Source organism: Lissotriton helveticus, chromosome 2_1 (genome assembly GCF_964261635.1).
Source record: "Lissotriton helveticus chromosome 2_1, aLisHel1.1, whole genome shotgun sequence".
In the NCBI taxonomy this organism is placed as follows: Eukaryota; Metazoa; Chordata; class Amphibia; order Caudata; family Salamandridae; genus Lissotriton; species Lissotriton helveticus.
Window position 1 is genome coordinate 1,472,510,829 of NC_136059.1, and position 14,622 is coordinate 1,472,525,450.

The following is a 14,622-nucleotide window of genomic DNA, read 5'->3' on the forward strand; positions in this document are numbered from 1 at the left end:
GCTCAATGATGGCAGGTAGTCGAGGCTGGTACATGCTTAATTAGCGCGTCATAACATCGACATCTGCCTCCTACAGGAGACGCATATAAATGCAACACCATCCCAGAGACTTCTACATGAGAGATGGGGCCATATATATTCTGCTATATACTCAAATTATGCACGTGGGGTGGCTGTATTAGTCAGACGGGAACTGAACTGGAAGGAGGGGTTGATCAGTGGAGACCCGGAGGGCAGATATGTTTTGAAACAGGGTTTCCTATGTGGTATATCCTTAGTATTGGTTGCTATATACAGCCCTAATGTGGAGTCCCCTGACTTCTTCAATGCTGTCTGGACAAAAGTCAAGGTGACGGGCTGCAGTACGATATTGTGGGGGGGTTACTTTAATGCTATCCTTGATGACGCGCTTGACAGGCGAGGTGCTGCCTGGTCTTCACACCCAGCGGCTAGCCCCGCCCTGAAGACGATAATAGCTGACGGAGAGTTGGTTGACATATGGAGAATCAAACATCATTCATTGTGGGAGGGTACTTGCGTTTCTGATCGTCACAGTGCATGGTCCCGCTAAGACTTTTGGTTGGTGTCTAGGGATATAGCTACTTGGACTACCAGTGTGGAGCACATGCCGTGATCCCTGTCCGACCACTCTCCCTGTCTCTTGAAATTGTAGGTCCCCGGCCTGCCGAGACATGCATTTTCTTGGCGCCTCCCGTCCCATGCCCTCCTAGATGAAGCCTTTAAGAAGGAGATATGGATTATTTTGAGCTAAACACAGGGTCGGTGAGCACCAAGGCCTCACTCTGGGAGGCATTTAAGGTTGTAATGAGAGGTCAATGCATAGCTTGCCATGCGGGGGTGTTGAAGGCCATAAGAGGCACGCTTGCATCTTTGGAGGCCGGCATAAAAGATCTGGAGATGAAATTCTATGCCACCGGGGATCTGGAACCTTCTGGGTTGTTGAAAACTAAGCTGTTAGACTATGTGGAGGAAGCGCAATGAGAGGGGAAATTCCTGGGTAAATATGCAGAGGCCAAGAGATATGGAGAAGGGGAACGCCCGGGTCGCACACTGGCGGGTATGATAAGGTCACCCAGGTCTACAACTTATAAACATGAAGTACATACCGCACGGGATACCACACTTAGGGGCCAGGAGGAAGTCCTGAATGCCTTCACCCGGTTTTATTCCAACCTGCACACTGCCACTCAGGAGACGTGCTTTGAGGGGTTGGAGTCCTTTATAGATTCAATTGCTCTAGCTTAGTTCAACAACACTCAAAGGAAATACATTGACCGCCCAGTTACCGCTGAAGATGTCGCCCTAGTCATAAAGAGCCTGCCCTTTGACAAGGCCCCTGGCCCTGAGGGCCTGACCACGGCCTTTTATAAGACTTATGCTGAAGAGCTGGCGCCGAGACTTCTGGCGGTATATGAGTAGGCCTTGGTGGAGGGAGTGCTTCCCAAAACCATGAGAGAAGCCATGATTGTCATGCTGTTGAAGCCCGGTAAACCTGAAGGGGAAATGGACCCGATAGGCCCCTTTCATTACTGAATGTAGATGTCAAAATCCTGGCCAAATTGATAGCTAACCGGTTAAAGCCACTGCTCCCTACGATGGCGCTCCCTGATCAATCAGGGTTTATCCTGGGTAGATCAACATATTATAACACACAAACCGTTTTCTCCACCCTACACTATCTTCATCCGACCGTCCATGCTGCGGCAGTGTTCTTGGACGCTACCAAAGCTTTTGACACCATTGAGTGGCCAGATCTATTTGCTATATTCGGGCGTATGGGCTTCAGCTCACTCTTCATTAACAGGATCCGTCTGCTATATACACTGCCTAGCGCCAGGATAAGGGTGAATGATCTGATTTCCGAGCCATTCCCAATTTTAAGCGGCATGAGGCAGGGTTGCCCCCTGACCCCGCTTTTGTTTGCCATAGCAATGGAGCCTTTGGCGGCACGTATACGACAACATCACACGGCTCGGGCATAGGTTTTAGCTCTAGGAGCCTTCTTATATCGCTATACGCAGATGATGTGACTCTGTATCTGGTTAACCCGGAGGTCAATCTAGACCCAGTGTTGCGTGAATTCGTAAGGTTTGGCGGACTGGTTGGGTGAACTGGTCGAATTCGGTAATTTCTCCTTTGACGGACACCACTCCAAAGGTTCCCTCCGCATACCCCCTGAAATGGGAAGCAGAAGCGGTCAAATATCTGGGCAAATGGATAAGCCGAGATGTTCAGGATATTTGGAATTTGAACTTCGGAAGGGCTGCTGCATGACTAGAGGAGAAGGTCAAGATTTGGGTGAGGCTGCCTCTGTCGCTGACCGGGAGGATAGCCCTGGCTAAGATGGTCATCTTGCCCAAGTTTCTATACCTGTTTGAAAATATCCCGCTCCCACTCACATCGCACTTTTTTAATACTCTTAAGTCGCATCTCGTAACTTTGGCATGGCTGGGCGGTCAAGCTAGGGTCTCCTGGGATATATTGACTTTTCCTCTGAGTCAGGGGGGGTTGGGTGCCCTGGATATGCACCTCAAAGCGCTTTGCGCTCAAGCTCAATAATTGCATTTCTTGTTTCATCCGACCCCTTTTCAACCCCATGTGGCAGTGGAACAAGACATGGTCACATATGTCCCACTGAGTGTGGCCGTCTGTGCAAAGGCGAGTCGTCCCAGAGGGGATATAGATTTTGCTGGCATGCTGAGAAGGGTGTGGGATGAATTGCGCAAGCGGGCGAGAATCCCGATATTGTATGCTCCCTCGCTTTCGCTGTCGCAGTACCCAATGCTGCCATGCATTGCAGGGGGGATTAGAAAATCCCTGGAACAAAAGCTACACCTCTCACATTCGCTGATTTATTCCCTGATATTTAATTCATGCCCCCCGGTATCGGAGGAGGGTCAGGCTGTGCCTTTTTCTGAACTGTTTTTGTATCATAAATTTCATACAGCATGATGCGCCTTTAGTGATTAGTTTCCATCAGCCCCCCCGGTCTTCTCTGCGTTGCAGAACCTGTCAAGGTCCCAGTCTCCCCGTAAGCTGGTTACTAGACTGTACAGACAGATGCAGAGCACAGCGCCAGTGATCAAGCCGAAATCCCTACAATACTGGAATGACAAGCTTCCGGTGCCGCTGATGGAATGCCAATGGAAATTCTGTTGCGGTCAACTTACGAGCTCTCACCTAACTATAGACTGCGCTTGATACACTTTAAATACCTACACAGATTTTATAGGGCACCTGTCAGTCTGCACAGGATGGGACTTAGAGACGAGGATGGCTGCTGGAGATGTGGCTTCTCCCCCACCTCTTTCCTACACATAGCATGGTCTTGTCCGGCTCTTGCAGATTACTGGTCTAATGTTTTTATCTCGGTAAACCAGATTGTTGGACGGTCAGATGCCCCATCCCATGCACTGGGTATACTAGGATATGTTAAAAATACTTCTCCCAAATCACGTAAATTGCATGCGCTACTACTCCTTTTTGCCAAAAGAAGAGTGGCGATACACTGGGTAGGAGGAGGGCACCATCGAGAAAGGGCTGGCTGGCCGATGTAGCATATGGCCGCACACAATTGGAAACATTCTGGGAGCTAATGCCGCCTACTTCCATGCCACGCAACATTTGTGAACCTTATATACAATGGGTAAAATCACAAACGGAAATTGCTGACACTGGGGAAGCTGAGTTGAGAGACCTGTGGCATAATCGGGCGGGCACTTGGATGTTACGTATTGAGGGCAGGGTGGTTATGTTATGTTATGTTAATAACACTTCTATAGCGCACAGATGCCCCAACAAAGGGGCGTCCCGGCGCTTCTGGAAGGGAATCCAGACACAACACAGCAGAAAGATGGAAGAAGCACACAAGGCAGAGTCCTAAAAGGGATGGGAAAACAGATGCATTTTAATAGCTTTCCTGAATTTCAACAGCTCATCAATTTCGCGGATGTGGGACGGTAAAGAATTCCACAGCTTCGCAGCCAGGACTCGAAAGGAGCGTCCTCCCACTCTACATAATGTTAATAGCGGGACCACAGCCAAGTTTTGGCCCATAGATCTCAAAGGGCGCAGGGGAACGTAAGGCTTCAAAAGATTGTCAAGAATCAGGGGGGGAAGCCATCTTGAGAATCTTAAACGACAAGGATAGTGCCTTAAACTGAATCCTCTGTGCCACCGGCAACCAATGAAGGGAGCGGATGGTACTCTCGGCAGAGCAGAACCTCGGTAGCCCTACCAAGGCTCTGGCAGCAGCATTCTGAATACGTTGCATCCGCGTGATTTCAGCCTGGTTGGCACCCAGGAATAATGAGTTGGCGTAATCAAGCCGTGAAAATATCGATGCTTGAATACCCAACTGCCTGGTTGAGGCATCAAAAAATCTCAGGATAGGTCTCAGCCCTCGTAAGAGGCCAAAGCAGGTAGCAGCTACTTTATTAGTGTGTCCACAAAAGTTAAGTGCAGGGTCAAGCCAGACCCCCAAGTTCTTTACCTCTGTCACTGGGATGGGGGTTGCACCCAGCTCAGGGGGCCACCACTTGTCATCCCAAAGATTCGCTCGCTTACCCACTATCATGACCTCCGTTTTTTTAGCAGTAAGCTGGAGACGGTTGGTGTTCATCCAGCTAGCCACTGCCAGGAGTCCTTCCTGCAATCTGGGAGCATCACGGTCTCAGTCCCCACTTAGGGTGACCGCCAGCTGCGTGTCGTCAGCATATGAGGCCATGGTCAGACCCCAGTGATTGACGACATCAGCTAGCGGCCTCACATAAAGATTAAATAATGTGGGGGCTCAGTGACGAACCCTGAGGCACACCCAGATCCAGGGAATAGAGTTTGGACTCAAACGGTGGAGTGACAACCTTGAAGGTCCGATCAGATAGGAAGGAGCGAAACCAATCGAGAGCAGTGCCCTAAACCCCTGCCTCTCGTAGACGTTGAAGTAGAATTCTGTGCGAAACCGTGTCAAACGCGGCACTTAGGTCGAGAAGTATCAGTGCTGCAGTCTGACCGGAATCTAACACAGAGCGAAGATGTTCCGTCATAGAGAGCAGGGCGGTTTCCGTGCTGTGGCCCGCACGGAACCCATTCTGGGAGGGGTCCAGAATACATTCACTAGCAAGATGCTTAGTCAGCACACCATTCACATGGGCTTCCGCAATTTTCGCGGCCCATGGAAGGATAGAGATTGGGCGATAGCTTTCAAGTTGAAGGGGGGTCCAAGGTGGCCTTTTTGAGTATTGGTGTTACAACGGCCTGTTTCCACTTCATCGGGACAATGCCCGAAGTTAGGGAGAGATTAATGAGGTGGCATATTGGAGGGAGGCAAGTAGCAGCTGATTCTCTAAACTGGGCAGGCTTCAGTGGGACCTCTCGAGAGCCTGATTTAATTTTAGAAACCAGTTTATAGAATGCCTCCATCGACAAATTGGGTAATGAAGATAAGGCCTCACTTATAGAAGGTGTAGCACTGGAGGGCTCATCTCCCTGATTAGTGGTGGGAAAGGCACGATAGATAGTTTGAACCTTTTCTCTAAAAAAAGCTGCAAGATTTTTGCAGTGGTCCACAGAGCAAACTCCTGCTGCAGTGGCTCTTTTGGCCATCAGGTCCTTAAGGACTTTGAAGATTAGCTTGGACGGGTTGGAGCTATTTCTGAATTCCTGGGCATAGTAGGCCGCACAGGCTCTACATACCGCTCTATGGTATGATTTAATTTTGGAGAGATAAGCAGTTTTTTTCCCAGCCTCATAGGTTTTCCGCCATTCCCTTTCTGCCTGTTTGCAAGCTTTTTTTTGCAGAGCCAGGGAACTGTCGTACCATGGGCTGGGTTCTCTAGAGCGGCATTTGGTCCAGGCGGCTGGGATTAGAGCATCTAAAGCCCGAGAAACCCAATCACAGTAGGCGTTATACCCAGCTTCCACACAAAGGTGAGAGCCTAATGGGTTGGCCTCCAGAAGATGATGGAAGTCGTCCAGTTTGAGTCTCCTCCAGTGACGTTTCATCACTACTCTATCTTGGGGCTTAAACGGATGCTCTTTAAGCACAAAGAAGATTTTCACTAGAAAATGGTCAGTCCAAGCTACAGGACTAGGCCTGATAGCCTTGACCCCAGCTAAATTAGTAAAAAAAGGGTCAAGAGTGTGGCCCCCCCGATGAGTGGGGAAGGTGACCAATTGAGTGAGCTGAAGGGCCTCCAAATCAGCCAAAGTACTGCTGACATTGGGCAAATCGGCGCAGTCAAAATGAAGATTAAGATCTCCAAGAATGCAGAAGTTAGCGCAGCCCAGTGCCAGGGAGCTGACACATTCTGGGAGAGCCTTTCGGAAGTTAGAGTCACAACCAGGCGGGCGGTAAATTAAAAGTCCGGACAGGGTGAACTGATGGCTGATAAAAATTTTTAAAAAATCACTTTCACACCCCGCCAGGTCTACTACCCTCCATTCACATGGGTAGCAGGATTTAACTGCTACAGCAATGCCACCACCCCTGGATAACCGATTGTAAGTAAAGATGGAGTAATCGGAGGGGAGAGCAAGATTGATGACGGCCGCATCAGCTTCTTGAAGCCATGTTTCCGTCATAAAAAATACATCTGGTAATTCCTCACTAATAAGATCATGTAGTTCTGCCTGGTGCTTTGGTAGGGATCTAATATTCAGATTCCAAACCGTAAAGCCTTGAGGAACCAGAGGTCTACTACGAAGGGAGTTAACCGAGGAGGGCTCTCTAAGAGCGCGAATAGGGATGGGGGCAGTAAGGGAAAAAAACGAGCGAGTTCAGGTATACGGGCCACAGAGAGGACTAATTGACTCCAGAAGGCAACGAGGAGTGATAAGACTAATACCGAGCAAATCCGTCGAGAGTAAACATACCTCAACATCATTAACAGATGAGGACACTTCCAAATAGAGTACCGCCACGTCTAACATCCAGTGCCTCCTTAGCGCCGATGGGCGCAGACGGGCCAGACTCTGGCACGACTCAGGGGCAGGGAAGGCGCACCCGCTGCGCGTCACCGCTGCGCACCGAGTAGTGCGCCTTAAGTAGGCGGATCTCAAGTGTCAGGAGAGCTAGAACGCTCAGAAATGGTGCCCTGCAGTGTCCCCTTCGCTCCCAATATGGCGAGTGTAAAGTCAGACCTCCGGGACCGGACCCGCTCGAGCAGCGGTGTAATCCAATTAGAGTGCAGGTAGGTGGGCAGGGAAGAAAACAGCTAAAAACAGGGCAAAAATAAATAATAATAAAACAAATAACAAACGGGACCTTTTAAAAACAATAGCGCGTGCACAGCAGCTTTAGCAGCGTGAAATATGAGGTTACCTCTCCAGGCGACATCTCATCTCCTTCAACAAACTGGAGCAAATGGCTGTATATATAAAGGATTGCATGTCTGATGCGGTGCCGAGCTGATAATCTTAGCCTCTATGCCTGTGCATGGTCTACTATTGGTTTTGTGTAGGAGATTCCCCAACCCCCTGCAAGCATTAATGATGTATACCGGTCTCATTGTATGCATGACATGACCAACTGCTGTATACTTGTATTATCATATGGCACATATTTACATCATGACTCATGATCGATGTAACTGCAAATGGCTAATTTTGTAGTTGTATTGTTTTGTAACCAATGGCAATGCTAAAAAAAAGGTGCTTGTCGCAGGGAGGGCTGCCACGAGTGGCACTGGCATCCAGGGGTCCAAAAAGCAGGCCGTCTCTGGTAATACTACATTAGGCTGCCGTGCTGCTCCTCACTCCCACCTCCCCACACATGCCGGCCGCTGCACGGTCGCGCCGCTGGTGCACGGCAAGCCCGTCTGTGCCCGCCCACACCAGGACCGCGCAAAGCGCGAGAACCCCTGGTCCCCGCACCCACCACTATGACGCCAGCACTCTGCACGCTCTCAACCGCGGACGGATCCACAACTGCTTCAATGCCACCCCGAAACGCACACACGGTCCCTTCACCTGCCAGAACTGCAGCTACAACAGCCACAGAGCCGACGAACCACCCGCCAAGAAAGAACTCAACCACCTCTGATGCATACTACTGTACACCTGCTCCACACGCAAACACGCCGTCCAGCTCTGGGATCTGCTCAACTCCTCCACACCAGACATCGCCATAGCCATCCCAGACAGCTACAAGATGACCCGCAGAGACCGCACCAATGGAGTCGGAGGCGGAATCGCCATTGTCCACAAGAACAGCATCATGGTCTCGACTAGCACCGTTGATGCGCTCAGCACCGCCGAACACATGCATTTCCAGATCCACACAGACCCCAACTCCACCCTCAGAGGCACCCTCATCTACAGACCCCACGGACCCCGCCCCCAGTTCAGTAACTCCATCGCCAACTTCATCAGCATGCACGCCCTGACCTCCACCGACTACATCCTCCTTGGAGACCTGAGCTTTCACCTTGAGAACAACGTCAACAGCTCCACAACCCTGATCGATAACCTCGCAAAACTCGGACTGATACAACTCGTCACAACACCCACCCACTCCCCCGGCCACACGCTTGATCCCGTCTTTTCCTCAAGCCCACACATCTCCATCAGCCACACCACCGAACTACTCTGGACCGACCATCGCTGCATCCACTTCACCTTCCAGAAACCCACCACACACCACCGCACCCAACAGATCCTCTGCCGCAGGCTGGATCAAAATCACCTAAGACCAACTACATGCAAACCTGGCTCTCAGCCCACCCACCAAACCCTCCAACACAAACGTCGCTGCTCACAACCTCAGACGCTGGATCGAGGACTGCGCCAATACCCTCGCCCCGCTGAAGAAACCCCCCACAGAGACACCAGCAAGGGGGCTAGCTGGTTCACCCCAGAACTCCTAGATTCCAAGCAAGCCTGCCAGAAACTAGGGAATAAATGGCACAGTGAACGAACTTTGGACAGCCACGCAGTACACAAGGACGCCGTCCGCAACCACCACCACCTCATCGGGGCTGCCAAAAAAGACCTTCTTCAAAGACCGCCTCGATAACAACGCACACGACAGCAAGGAGCTCTTCAACATCATGAAGGAACTCTCCAACCCCAGCTCCAACACCAACGACATCCCGCCCTCGCAAGCCCTGTGCGACTCCCTCGCTACCTTCTTCCACCGCAAGATAGCAGACATCCACGACAGCTTCAACACCCAGACAGCCCCAACAGACAGCAATAAAACAGACCCTCCGCACACCATTGAACACGTCCCCTTGCTAGCCTGGACCAGCGTGAGCGTCGATGACACCATCAAGACCATGAGCACAATCCACTCCGGCTCTCCGTCAGACCCATTCCCGCACCACGTCTTCAACAACGGAAGCAGCTACATCACACCCCACCTATGCAACATCATCAATCTCTCCCTTGAGACCGCGATCTTCCCAGAGAGCTGGAAACACGCAGAGATAAGCGCCCTGCTGAAAAAAACCAAGGCAGACCCAAGAGACCATAAGAACTTTCGCACCCATCTCTCTGCTCCCCTTCTGGCCAGGGTCATTGAGCAAAACATTAACAGACAGCTAACCCGATACCTCAAAGAGAACAGAATCCTGGACCCTTCCCAGTCAGGGTTCCGCAGCTACCACAGCACAGAGACCGCCCTCATCGCCGCCACCGACGACATCAGAACCCTGCTAGACAACGGGGAGACTGCAGCACTCATTCTCCTAGACCTCTCCGCCGCCTTCGACACCGTCTGCCACCGCACACTATGCGCACCCATCAACGCCGCAGGGATCCGAGATAAAGCTCTGGAATGGACCACCTCCTTCCTCTCCGGCAGAACCCAGAGCGTTTGCCTCCCCCGTTCCGTTCCGAAGCCTCCGAGATCATCTACGGCATACCCCAAGGATCCTCCCTCAGCCCAACACTGTTCAACATTTACATGGCCTGCTCGCACACGTCGCCCGACAGCACGACCTCAACATAATCTCCTATGCTGACGACACTCAACTGATCCTCTCCCTCACCAACGACACCATCGCCGCCAAAGCCAACCTCCATAAAGGAATGAAGGCCGTTGCCGACTGGATGAAGATCAGCCATATGAAGCTGAACTTGGACAAGACAGAGGTCCTAATCCTCGGCTCCAACCCATCAGCCTGGGACGACTCCTGGTGGCCAATGGCACTGGGGGCAGCCCCGACCCCCACCGACCATGCACGCAACCTGGGAATCATCCTCGAATCAACGCTCTGAATGACCAAGCAAGTCAACGCCGTCTCCTCCTCCTCCTTCAACACCTTCCGCATGCTCCACTACGCAGGAGCCCTGACCAAGCTCATTATTCGACTACAATACATCCGAAACGCCTCGGCACGACTGATCCTCGATGTACCACAACACGGCCACATAACCCCCCAACCTGAGAAACCTGCACTGGCTCCCCGTCATCCGTCAGCAAGAGGATATTCTTCAAGCTCATCATCCACGCACACAAGGCACTCCACAAGACCGGCCCAGCCTTACGCAACAGACGGCTCTCCTTCTATACCCCCAACCGCCATCTATGCTCTGCCGACCTCTCACTCGCCGCCGTCCCGCGCATCCAAAGAACAACCACTGGCGGTGTGGTAGCAAGCCTCAGCCAGGCCTACTAGTGCAAGGGATTCGCCCTTCTCTACACAGAGTCCTCAGACCAATACCAAGAAGTTGGCACAGAAACTGGAATAGAAAAGACAGAGTTTATTAAACCTCATGAGGTGGAACTACATTCACACAACACCCTTCGGTATAGTATGAGGTAGCACACTAAATAGAAGGAGCTTGGTCCTTTTATACCGGGGCTGAAATGAAGGCGGTACAAGGTACAGAGTATTGGTTTCAGACACATAAAAGGTCATACAGAGAGTGTGCTAGCAACAAGTGGGAAGGGCTGACAGTTAGCTAATTTTGGTGGGCATATCCTGACAGTTACAAGTTGGAGACAGCTGAATGCTCTTCTGAGCATGTGCAAAGTAGAGGTGACTAAACAAATCTTGTCTCTTGGCAGATTTCAAAAGCAGTTGACAGAAAGGTAGGACAGAGCACATGGCATACAAAATGGCCAACAGAAATACAAAATGGATTCCGTAAAATGGGCAAGATAGTCTTGAAATACCCAATGTCTTCTGCTAATGCTTAACCTAATTATTGCTAAACTACCACAGCGGGAGATCCTTCGCCCACTTCGCTGCCAAGACATGGAACACCCTCCCACTGAGCCAACGACAGACCCAAGAACTGCTGACCTTCAGGAGGATACTAAAGACCTGGCTGTTCAATCAGTAGCGACCCCCACCTCCCCCCAGCACCTTGAGACCCTCGCGAGTATGTAGTGCGCTTATCAAATGATTGATTGATGTATGGATTGATAATTGGATGGATATATGGATATATGGATGGATGGATGGATATATGAATGGATGGATAGATATATGGATATATTGATGGATATCTGGATATATGGATGTATATATGGATACATGGATGGATGGATGGATGGATTGATAGATGGATGCATGGATGGATAGATGGATGGATTGATGGATGGCTGGATGGATGGATGGATGGATATATATGGATATATAGATGGATATATATATATGGATATATTGATGGATATATATGGATATAAGGATGAATATATGATTATATGAATGGATGTATGGATATATGGATGGATTCATGGATGGATGGCTATTTGGATATATGTATGGATATATGTATGGATATATGGAAGGATATATGGACAGATATATATATATATATATATATATATATATATATATATATATATATATATATATATTACCTACTGGCGGTCGCCAGTAGGTATATATAGTTAGGATTTTTTCTCTATGGGTTTTTTGAAAATTCTATGTCTAATAACTTTGGCGTTTGTGGACGGAATTGGCTGAAATTTTCAGGAAAATGGCACATTTTGTTTCTGAGCAGCCCCTGAAAATTTTGGGGGGGTTCGTCAAGGGGGGGCCGAGAAAAAAGGGGGGTCCCAAAACGCGTTTTTCCCATGTTAATTTCCATAGGGCGGTTGGCCTCACTTTTAGCCCGAACGGCTGAATGGATTTGCACGAAACTTGGCAAAATTGTAGGGACTGGTAGCCCGATGTGCCTTTTGTAGGTCTCAATATATGTGCTCCAGTGGATTTTGAGAAATTAACGTTTAAAAAAAGATATATATCTGTAACAGCGGACCGGGCAGCGCTCTGGTTCGCGGACTTTTCGCGCAACGGAGCTTTGTGAAGCGAAGCTGATTGGTTCTCCGGCGTCTGTCAACATTCCAAACAGTCCGTAGCGGCCGCCATCTTGTCTCTCGGTAGGATCGAGAGACAAGAGGAGGTCAAAACAAAGGGGGAAATAACTATAAGGGGGCATAGTAGATCCTCGCTGACCCCCTAGGTTTGATGTGGAGGTTTTAAAAGGGCCCCGCGGGGCAAAAAAAAAACAAAATAATAATAATCGAACGGCTGAATGGATTTGCACGAAACTTGGCAAAATATTAGGGACTGGTAGCCCGATGTGCCTTTGCTAGGTCTCAATATATTTGCTCCAGTGGATTTTGAGAAATTAACGTTGAAAAAAAGATATATATCTGTAACAGCGCTCCGCTTCGCGTACTTTTCGCGTTACGGAGCTTTGCGAAGCTGATTGGTTCTCCGGCGTCTGTCAACATTCCAAACAGTCCGTAGCGGCCGCCATCTTGTCCCTCGGTAGGATTGAGAGACAAGAGGAGGCCAAAGCGAAGGGGGAAATGACCATAAGGGGGCATAGTAGATCCTTCCTGACCTCTTAGGTTTGATGTACCATTTTGCCAAGTTTGGTGTAATTCCGTTCAGCCATTCAGGCTGTAGACGTATGTAAATGTCCTATGGAAAATTGCATGGGGAAAACACATTTGAAAGTGTTGAAATTTAGAACCAATTAAAATGTTACTTTGGTTTTGTATTTGTGTGTGATGAAAGTTAATTGGTTATGTATATATGTCAAATGAGAGGAAACCACAGCCATTTTGTGATACTACTGTCTGAGGTACATTTGTGAGGAATTTTTGGTGGTGAATTTCTGGTGTTTGATTTACACAGTACTAACACTTCTGCTACTTTTAAAAAGGTGAGTTGTTAATTTGTATGGGGAACTATGTTGTACACTTGAAGATAATTTGAAAAATGTTTTCTGTTATTTATTTGCAGTCCTTCTGTTATACTAAATACTTGATAAAGTTAGTTTTATATTATGTATTACTAAAGACGATAAATGAAAGTGATTATTTTTTTCTGCAATTTACAGCAAGCAATTTCAAAATAAAATGGCTCACAATGAAGAGACCGTGGCAATTTCTTTTGAATTGTCCAACACATTGATTGAAATTGAGAGCACCAATAATGAAATATTGTCACAAGGAGGACATGACTTGTATGATTCCATTAGATTGATTGAAATGGACAGCACCAAGAATGAAATATTGTCACAAGGAGATGACTTGAATGATTCCACTACATTGATTGAAATTGAGAGCACCAATAATGAAATATTGTCACAAGGAGGAGATGGCTTGTATGATTCCATTAGATTGATTGAAATGGACAGCACCAATAATGAAATATTGTCACAAGGAGGAGATGACTTGAATGATTCCACTACATTGATTGAAATTGAGAGCATCAATAATGAAATATTGTCACGAGGAGATGACTTGAATGATTCCACTACATTGATTGAAATTGACAGCACCAATAATGAAATATTGTCAGAAGGAGGAGATGACTTGATTGATTTTTTTGATCAATCTCTTGATGGCGAATTTATCGAGTGTTTGGAGACCATAGAGTTACAAGAATCATCATTGGAGACTTTTAATGAGGACATTGCTGATGAGGACATGTTACTAGTTCTTTCAAATTTAGAAAATTCTGAAGAATAAATTTATATTTAGAAATCAAAAATTGTTTGAGACATTATTCATTTTTATTTTTAATTTATGAGGTTGTAGCGAAGTGATTGTAGTATAAAATGAGACTTATAGTATAGAGTGCAACATTTTTATGTTACATGGTAAGTTTACTCATATTTACTTCCCTTCTGCCACTATATTATCTCCAATGTGTATTTGACATGTCTTCTTCATCTCCGGCCTCCTTTCTCTCACTGTGTGTCTCCGATGCATCTTATCGCTGCTATTTTGTGTAATTACAGAAGAGAGTAAAATAAAATAGTTCGGAACGTGAAAAGGGGGCAAAGTAGAGTACTCCTCACCCCCTAGGCCTTTTTAGGCGGTCCCAAAAGGATCAGTTTCTGCTTTCCTGAGAGATTATGGTATGAGTTCCATATACCACAATAACTTGCATTACAACATGCAAGATATCTATCTCCTATTACCAACTTTTGGAGATATTCGCGCTAAGCGCGAATATCTCCAAAAAGTAACACCTGCCCTGAGCAGTTCTTAGCCATGTTATCCAATGGGAGGTGGATAACATGGCTAAGAGTATTAGCTCGGTAATGCATGAATATCGCTGAGTTTTTAGCGATATTCATGCATTGCGGCCGTTTATTATCGCATTTGCGATAAACCTTGATAATAGT

General features: G+C 48.1%; 1 pseudogene; it reads right to left on the reverse strand.

Annotated features, from left to right (window-relative positions):
• Positions 1 to 727: 727 nt before the first annotated feature.
• LOC144820271 (uncharacterized) overlaps positions 728 to 14,622 on the reverse strand; it is a 124,865-nt pseudogene continuing 110,970 nt past the window's right edge.